At 36.2% G+C, this 10,186-nt stretch overlaps 1 long non-coding RNA gene across 1 annotated transcript; it reads right to left on the reverse strand.

The window, feature by feature from the left end:
* Positions 1–2,273: 2,273 nt before the first annotated feature.
* Positions 2,274–4,151, reverse strand: LOC114946413 (uncharacterized). The gene is made up of 3 exons (XR_003822613.2): positions 3,833–4,151; positions 3,483–3,734; positions 2,274–2,978 (listed from the first exon to the last, which is right to left on the reverse strand). It is a non-coding gene; the product is annotated as an uncharacterized LOC114946413 (long non-coding RNA).
* Between the last annotated feature and the right edge of the window lie 6,035 nt (positions 4,152–10,186).

Consider the following 10,186-nt stretch of genomic DNA (forward strand, 5'->3'; position numbering starts at 1 on the left):
AAACAAGGTTTAATCAGCGCGAAACGTTAGCGAAACCTGTATATTCGGGGATTAATTAACTCTCTCTCGATTAAGGGAGAAACGCGACTCAAACAAACACGGTTGAATGTAGTATCGTATTCAACTCGGTGATATCAGTCTCGTGTGCGCAAACAAACATGTGTTATCAGTGATCCGAGTTATGGAAACATCATAGGCTCTGTAGGCTTTATTAGAGAGATCACGTTTAATCGCCGTGGATATACATCGTATTTTGACATAATCGGCGCATTCGATATTTATGATTAAAGCGTTCATATTCGACGTTCTTTTTTCATTAAGGAGCCGTAATATTTACTGTAATTTAATTTTTACTATTATCTAACAAAAATTGATAGTCCGAAACTTATACAATTAACATTTAAAACTTATACATAATTATATCTCTCTTAACTTTTTTATTTCATGCGCAATTGCATGTTTCAGTTTTGTTAGTGTATATAATCTCCCTTCGAAATTACAAAATTAGATATGCAATTAGAAACGTTTGGAAAAAACGCAGTAGATAAAATTATATATTAATTACACTTTACACATATTATTAACAATTAAATTATTTATGTAAGATATTATTTCATATATATATATATATATATATTTATTAAATATTTATAATTTTATTATACATCAATTAAAATTGATTGAAATTAAAACAAAGTTCGAGAATTTTAATATAAAAAACATGTAATTGCGCGTTTAATCTATTTTTTTAAACACTATATATATAAATGTTGTACTTTCGCATTCGAATGTCGCGAATCGCGCGCGATTGATTTGCGCATCCAACTGCAAGGATTAGATGCGTTTCTGCAGGATGACGTCAGCGCGTATAAATGGCGCGTGCAATTCTGACATCACGCCGAATAGTAAAATTGTCTTCGGCACGCGTTGTACAAAATTAACCACGGTGTCGTGTGCCTCCCCTCTTTTATATCTCCCTCTCGTATCGATCATATTTTCGTAACGTATTACGCACATGTCATGCGTGCGGTTACGCATTGATATTGACAGGCGATTAATTTTCCATAATAATCTGATTTAATATTTATCTGTTAAATTGTTTCATCTCTCAGAGAGAGAGAGCACAGGCAGGATATTATTGTAGAATTATTATTATGTTTGTCGATTTTGTACGCACAAAAGAGCGGCAAAACATAAAAGCAATATTTTCGCGTATCAGTAAAACCCGACGATATCATAACGGCCTTGTTGCGATAATAAACACTTTACATGTGAATGCATTTATTCGTTGTGTGTCCGCGATAACGAAAAAAAAAAAAAAAAAAAAAACGTTTACGACGCTTGTAAGCTTGTACCCTCGTGCATTCACCCTTCGATGATAACAGCTGTAATGCATCTAATTTCCCTGTCACGAACGCAAAACAGTAATTTTGCGTGAGAAATTATTTATCCTTCTAACTAGATTTTTGCATGCATTTTTTCTCTATATTTCTCTAAATTTTTTATATAATTTCTACATATATTTTTTGATAAAAATACTATGCGTTCATCTAGTCAGACCCATTTTTTGAATGCATTTTGATCGAATATTGTGAAAATAATTGCAAGAAAAAAAGGGAGAAATGATACAGTGCATCATATTTTAAATCTAAAAAAAAATGAAGTTGGTTGCTCAAAATAATTGACGTATCGCGAAATTTCGTGCGTAAAATTCGACATCGCTCGGCTCGGAAAGAGTCATTAATGCTTGTCGCGATTAACCTTTATCACGCGCAGTTATTTAAATTTCCGTCGAGGTGTTCGCGGTCGAGGGTCGGTCTTTGTAGAATACGCAATGTATAACAAAGCGGATCTTTCTCGACTGCGAAAAGGTGAAATATGTATAAGCGGGAAAAGTAATAATAAAGTCATAATACATATATAGACACGACACTGCGCGCGTTATTATATCGACTTATATGCGCAATGTGCCATATGTTGGCGCATTTAAACTTATATTAGTATAGTCGGTCATCCGAAACATTTAATTTTCTTCCGTACGATAGCGTACATTTTTACGAACCGAGATAAGAATTATATTTTTTAACTTTCTCACATGTATATAATTTACAATTTAATTAGATATGACGTTTCATTACACATTTATTAGATATTGATTCAGATATAATAATTAAATATTTATTACATAATTTTATAATTTAATTAAAATAAAAAATTGATTTAAAAAATCAAATTAAAAGTTAATTAAGTTGATTTGAAGCTTTTACGTTTTTTAAAGGTACGGAATAATGATCAAGACATGTTTCTCAATCTTTATTATCTTTATATTTTTTATATTTTGATATTAACTTGTGCGATTGCGTTTCTCTTGGAAAATTTGCAGCACTATTATATTTGCGCAGTTGTCGTGAACGACGCAATTACTTCAATTCGTAATTGCCTCATAAATTAAGCCGCCTGTTAAACTACACCTAACGGAAACGTGGAGGACAATTCGCTGGCGCGCGCGACGAATTAATCAACGTTGTACGCGCGAGTCGCCATTAGATTAGAAAAGAAAAATTATATATCCACACGCAACTGTCCGAACGTGGGTGTATCTTTATTGATACGCTTTGTCGCGCTCACGTGAGGGACTCACGTTTATTGCGTCGCGCGTGTCTAACGGGTTGAACGGATCACGTGCGGCATAATACAACACGCGTGCATAATACAAGATACGTGCGTGAATGAAAAAAAAAAGAAGATGTCCATCTTCTTTCGCCGCGTCTCTCATCACGCCGGAAGTTCGCCCGGGGGAACCTTCCTGTTTTTATTCTCGCGTCTCCTTATCGCTCTCTTTCTGTCGAAGAAAAAATGTTTGCTTTCTCGTTTACGACTGCGTTAAATATTTCCTGCTTCGTTTCCCGCTCGCGCTGATAACCTCAACGCATTAATCAGACAACGTTGGCATTATGCTCTTGCATACTCCTCTGCAGCTGGAAAATAGAGATACACCAGCTAGAATATAAATATACCGAGTTGTGTATAAAATTTGAAAAAGGTTGATTAATTATCAAATAATCGAATATGTGCGATTACACGATCTGTCAAAGGAAATGAGGAAATTGATTGCCGAAGAAATATGGGTATTAAAATGATATAACGTTTGACATATGTATGCGCACGTGTTTTTGAAGCACGGTTGCGTTAATTTTTCCGATGACACGTAATCGTTATCTTATCGCGTCTGCTTATTTCCGTATTACATTCCGCTGATTTATTTTTGTACAAATTCCGGATTGGCGATCAAATATCAACGCGGTGTCATCCAGATGCACCGACACCCCGTTATCGAGACGTATTTGAAATATGATCCCCGTATCACGGATAAGCGGAACACAGGGTTGATGCACGGAAAGTGACAGAACGGAGCGAGAGGCAAAGAGAGAGAGAGAGAGAGAGAGAGAGAGAGAGAGAAATAGAAAGAGGAGAACTCTTACGACTCGTCGGGGGTAACCTTGGATGTAATAGCGGAGGTTCACACAATGCCGGGTCGTCGTCTCTTTGCGTCCTCCCTCCCGTCCTTCTGGGACACCCACGTTAATACCGCGATTCGCTCGCGCGATATCGAACAAACATCGGTTTCCAATGGAGTAGCAGAATGCCATCCTTTCTCTGAATCTCTGTCATTTTACATCATTTAAGCACCTGCGACTTCCTGTTTATTCTAATTTTACAGACAATTCGGAGTTCTGCGTAGGAAAAATGAGATAAAATTTAAATATAATATGTATATGAATTTTGTGGAATTTATATAAATCGAGTTTCGCGAATATCGATCTACTCGTACCCGATCGCTCCTTTCCCTCGGTCCTTCCTCGCCGTCAGCCTGGCATTCCTAACTGATTAATCCGCGGAACCGCAATGCGAGGTCGACTGGAGAAAAGCTCCACACACGATGTGACGGCCTTTCCTTTCTTAAATATATATAAATAAAAGGATTGATAAAAGTGTCATAACACGATTGAAATATGTGTCATGATCAGCTGGACTTAACGATGCTAAATTTTTTTTAAGTAGTAGAAGCGCGAGTTGAGTCGTACGTTCGACATATGATTAAATTCGTCTTTTTTTTTATTGATGTAATATATAATTAATATTGCACTTAATCTTAGAAATATATTATGATTTTTTGTGCAATTAATTGAGGATGCACAGAGAGAATTTTTTCGTAGAATTTACCCTGAAAATCATGAATCATATGGTAAAAATTTGATTTACTACAATATAAGATATAACATATGTTCCATTAATTTTACTATGTACTCATTAATATTTTTATTGTGATCAATATTAATCAGAGAAACTCTTATATTGTCCCACAATTATCATGATTTTCAGGGTAAATTCTAAGAGAAAATTCTCTCCTTGTATAAGAAAGATATAGTTCGAAATAGTTGGAATAACTTGATTTTGTTTGCAAATTTTGCTTCGCGTTTCTCGTAAAACCTAAAAACAAATTTAAAAGTAATTTTATATGAGAAAAAGTATTTGAAAGACTCTGTCAAAATCGTATAAATTATTGCTGCAACTTTTACTGAAAGAAGCAAAGGTTTCTAAGGTCGCACACTCTCTGATAAAGAACTCCATAAATAAGATAGGATTATAAATTGTTTTTTCTACAAATCTCAGCAGGAACGATGACTCTAGAATCGGAGATACGAGTCTGTCTCTTAGACGAGGAAAGGAAGGTTAGAGGAAAAAGTAGGAGTGAAAGAACTACGTATATATGTTGCGTCATGTCTATGCGCGGCAAGGAAAGCGGCCATCTTTCAACAGCTGGTCGAACGAGCGCGAAACCATCGCATATCGACCACAAAAGTACAAAAAAATGTCGCAAAAATCCGATTCGTCTTTCTATTACGTCGTGAATGTCAAAATTAAATTCTTTGACAGTCGCTGTCAAACAATCCAGCGGGAGCTCCGAAAACTCCTCCCTCTTTTTCTTCACACATATATTTGCTCATTCATTTATATATTTATATATATTCATTTATTTATTGTATATTTATTTATTCATTTATTTATATATATTTATTTATTTATTCATTTATATATGTATTTATTATATATATTTATTTATTATATAAATATATATATATATATATATATATTTATTTATTTATTCATTTATATATATGTATTTATTATATAAATATATATATGTATATTTATTTATATATATATATATATTTATTTAATGAATATTATTGTTTGAAGAGACGGGATATTTCCCGTAAACGTAAACGATAGGGAGATGCACGGCGAGACTCGGCGAATGGATGGCATATCTGGACTCTCCTCGACTCGCGGTGCATAACTACTTGCGGCTCCTCTCTCGAGTGCCACTCGATTCCCGCTGCAATCACTGCTATCGCGTGCGTCTCCTATTATGCGCGGTTCCCAGCCGACTCTATATTGCATTCCGAAATGCACCGCGTAAACCTCAAGAGTACCGAACTACGCTGATTGCGTTATACCTTCTGTATTTCTCTCTCTCTCTCTCTTGCCCTGATCAGCCGATATTCAATTATATTTTTGCCCTGAAATGTCACTCTCTTAAATTCTTCTTCAAACTACATTTAATCTATTTTTTTTTTTTAAATTATTTTAAGCAGTATTCTGCGAGATTTTAGACGTGGATCGACGAGATTTTCTCGCAATAACGTTGATACATTCTCGTATTGTTGCCCTAGCTTTACCTTACCTTACCTTACCTTATTCTCCCGGCTTATCTTCGATCGAGGCAACTATATGATAATAAAAAAAAGCGCAAAAATATTGAAATATATAGAAATGACATCCGCGCAAAAACGCCCAAATTTACTTAAATTCAATTTTATATCGAATAAAGCGTATCGAAATTCAATTGCGTCGCTCAATTCATATCGTTACCCCGTGAGATTAGTTAAAAACCATCGTCCAATTTATCGGGTCGATATAATTGATCGAACAAATTTTTTTCAACAAATATTTCTCCCAATAAATAATCACGCGCTAATGATTAATTTCGTCGCATCGTGACAATTAAAAAAATCAACGATCTCTCTCGATCCTTCGCCGGATCGTCTCTCGCACATCTCGATACACACTTCCAGCAACTCCATCCTGCTCCCCTTAAAACCCTCTTTCTTCTTCGTATGAACCCGCAGCGCGAAGACAGCGCAAAAATGAAGAGAGGGCACGCGAGAGAGATACCGGTTATTGGCGGGGACTAGCATATTTCACCGGGTGTCCGGCAATCAGGCCTTTGTGCACGGCTCACTGCACGCCGTTGTATACCGAGAGGGGGAGGAAATGGGGATGGGAGGGGGTGGAGGAGAGGGAAGAAGTGAGAGCGACCGAGAAACGGAACGTTTATTCAACGGTGTGGAACTAGTCGTAGGTGCGTCGTTTGTGAGGGATGCGCGGGGGTGGGGAGGGGTGAGGGAGGGGGGGAGGGAGGTCTCACAGCTGAATACATATACGAGCGCTAACATCGTGTACATGTGAATGTGTATACAGCCGAGAGTGTATCTAAATGACGCGTATCCACGCAATCGATATTTTCCGGCAACCACACAAAGGTTGGTTAAAAAAAAAAAAAAAAAAAAAAAAGGGGGGGGTGGGGGAAATAAAAAACGTGTAGCAACTTTCGACGATTTTTCCCCCCTCGAATGAGAAATCGGACGTTCTGTTCTTCCTTTTACCTTTCTTCGGTCTTCTCGATTCTTCGAAGAGTGAAGTATAGCTGCATTATGTATTTTATTAATTTTATTAATATTATATTTATTATTATTATTATTATTTATTTTATTTTATTATAAAATAAATGTACTATTTATTTTATTATAAAATTATATTATTTGTATTAACTTCTGTGATAGGAAGTTTATATGTCAGAGATAATCTGAAGAATTAAACGAATTGTATTAAGACGAGCGTCTTAATTAAATGTTACTTAATTACACGGTACTTAACCGAGATTTCGAAGATTATCTCGAGATTCTTTCGAGGAAATTGTAAGATTCACGCGGGTTTACAACTTCAGATAACATCTACGTTCTAAAACGCAACTGCATATCCTGTTTTGCAGTTGCATCTCTATTCAGTTTTTCTGCATCGTATATAGTATATTTTAACGAGCTCGCGATGTGGGAGAATGCTATTTGGTTTTTACGTTGCCCGCGGTTACTGCAATATCGGAATCATTAAATTGTATTTTACACGTATTCGCTATTAAACGTTTCTCCTTTCACCCCCTGCATCCCTTTTCATCTTCTCTCTCTCTTTTCTCACATCATCATCGTACCGCGTCAAACAGGAACGGATTGAAATCCGCGACTGAGCATTCTTCTTCTTCTTCTTCTTTTATCCTTGCGATATATCCGACACGTCGTTTTATATATTAAATATTTATTTAATTTTTCTTAATTTCTTAATTTTTCTTACACTTTAAATTTATATTTATATTACAGAGCCGTGTTAAACTCTTATTTTAATTACTCGTTTATATTTTATTAAAGTGTCATATACAGATTCGCGTCCGCGAAAATTCCAAGGATTTTCTATCCCGAATGATAGAGATATATATTTCTAAAAATGCAGTAAAAACACGAATAATTTGGAATCGCGAGGTGATGCGAGAATCGGCCGCTTCGGCCCTGCATCCGTGACGTTTGCGCGGCATTTACATCGGCGGGAGCCTCTCTTATAATCAGGTTGGCTACACGGCGGCGGAATGCGCACCGCGGAGTCGCGCACGCGCGCGAGAGAGCAACATCGTTTTCCTGTATACGTCGGCCGAGAGGAAGAAGAACAAAGAGACGAGAAAGAGAGGGTGGATCTCTCCCTTTGCTCCTCGCCGCGAAGGGGTCAGCGACGGAAGCGTCCGTCCTCGTCGTCGTCGTCGTCGCAATCCGCGACTCTGTAAAACGCGATCGCTTTTTACGTCATTTTATTTTTTTTATATTTTTTTTTATTATACTTGAAAATTTTTATTACAAATTAATATAATTTTTTTTATTATACATTTATTGTGAAACCATATGTTGCAATTGTGATGTCAGAAGCGAGAAAACGTACGCTGAAAATTCTTGGATGCCATTTCGAGGTGAAAAGATACTTTAGATGGGGCTTTAGCACTCTCTTAAAATACCTCGAAAACCATCCTTTTCATGGTTTATTGATTGACTGTCAAAGAAAAGTATAGTTTTTGAAGTATTTTAAAAATGTGCTAAACCATCGGCGTGTGCTTTTTCATCTTTGACGTCACAATCTAACTTGGCTGCGGCGAGGATCTGGGAGGATCTTAAAAAGAAATAAAAGCTGAAAATCCAATTTAAATCCACAGCTTCGTCTTTATTAAAGAGATGTTATATTATTCATTTAAGTTTTTTTTTTTTTTTTTTTTTTAATGCGTATCGATATAATGCGCTATTCGTTGCATCGTGGTTCGGAAACAAAGAAGTTTCCACACGTGATCGTAAATAATTCATGTTAACACTCCGCACGATGAGGTCATTGTTTCCAACAGATAAATACGTAATAGGCGCTCCTTTGCTGCGCCTAAAGCGATTTACGCGTTGCAGAAATGCGCCTGTCGCTTGCCAATACCTTGTTAGAACCTTGTCCTCGGTATACAAGCAAGGAAACTTGACTCTCGCTCAGACTTTCACAATCGATATCAATCGATAATTCCGAGAGGTCCGTCTTTAATTCTCAAAATACATGAAAAGAATCTCGAGAAAATATTGTGGTAGATATTAAGTTTTTTATTGTGATAAAATATTTTTTAATCAGAGAGAAACTTAATTAAAACTTAATTAAAAATCTTCCAACATCATATATTGTCCCACGATTGCCATGATTTTTTTCCATGTTGTTTTGTATTAATTATGATTTATTTTCAAATGTCGGAGGAAATCTTTCGGGGAGCCGCAAAGTATTGAAAAATGCGCGAGGGATATCTCCATTTTTCGGAGCACTCGGGGGCTCGGAATTCGAAGGGGTGATGAAGGGCGCGAACAATAAAATCGGGGGAATAATTTCGGTATGCGAATCGATGCCGCGACAGAGGAGGGTCGAGGCACGCCAAGTAGGTCGCCGCGGATCCCACTGCTGCCAACAACAACGACGCGAAGCCGACGACGAGGAGCTGCCACTAGACAGAGGCTGCTCGTTAATTCCTCCGTCGAAGGCTGCCGCGATGCAAACCGATAACACGTCGCGCAGAAACCGGGGATCGATGACTCCTTACTCGCGCTTTTAGAGCTCGAGAGAGCGGATAATCGCGGCGATGCGATATAGGGACGCGCAACGACGAGACCTCTTCCAGGAGATCGATACTCTGCACCCCTTATTCTCGCACCCTCGCGAACTCAAGATTTTAGGTATCGATAAGAACTGTTGCTTCGCTATGGAAAATCATATGCCGAGAAAAACTTGTCCGAAGTTGTATGCAGTACATATAGATGCAATCGGCTGATTTCTTTTTTAATTTATTGTTTTGTATTAATTTATTTATTTTTATTATTTTTTAGTTTTTGTTACCTTTTTATACCTTTCGATTTGTTTTATCAGCAGTTTATGCTACGTGAATAACTTCTCTGACATAAATCAGCTGATCGAGTCTGTTCATTTTTTCGAAATTTCTTAATTTTAATACTATGCTTAAATAAGATGAAAAATCATGTTAATCGTAGGTATTGGAAGAATTTTATGAATTTCTCTGATTAATATTTACCACAATAAAAAATATTAATCTGTACATAATAAAATTAATTGAACATATTTTATATCTTATTGTGGTATACGTGACTAGCTTCTCTGACATAAATCAGCTGATCAAGTATGTCCTTTTTTTAAATTTCTTAATTTTAATACTATACTTATAAAATATATACTATGTATTAAAATATTTAATCATGATCTAACAGATATCTTTAAACATTAATGATTTTTATTCCTACTATCATCTCTTTGTAAAAAGTATTTATAACTCTGGCTCGAAGTCGATATTAATATTTTATTGGGTTTAATATTAAAGTGACAATACTTTATTTATATTTTACGTGGATATTAATATTTCATCAAGTATTAATATTTGTATTAAATTCGTATTAGACTCTCTCTCTCTCTCTCTCGTACCTTTAGGAAATGCAAC

This window comes from Nylanderia fulva, unplaced genomic scaffold, assembly GCF_048542155.1.
Source record: "Nylanderia fulva isolate GAGA-0341 unplaced genomic scaffold, ASM4854215v1 Scaffold9, whole genome shotgun sequence".
Taxonomy (NCBI): domain Eukaryota; kingdom Metazoa; phylum Arthropoda; class Insecta; order Hymenoptera; family Formicidae; genus Nylanderia; species Nylanderia fulva.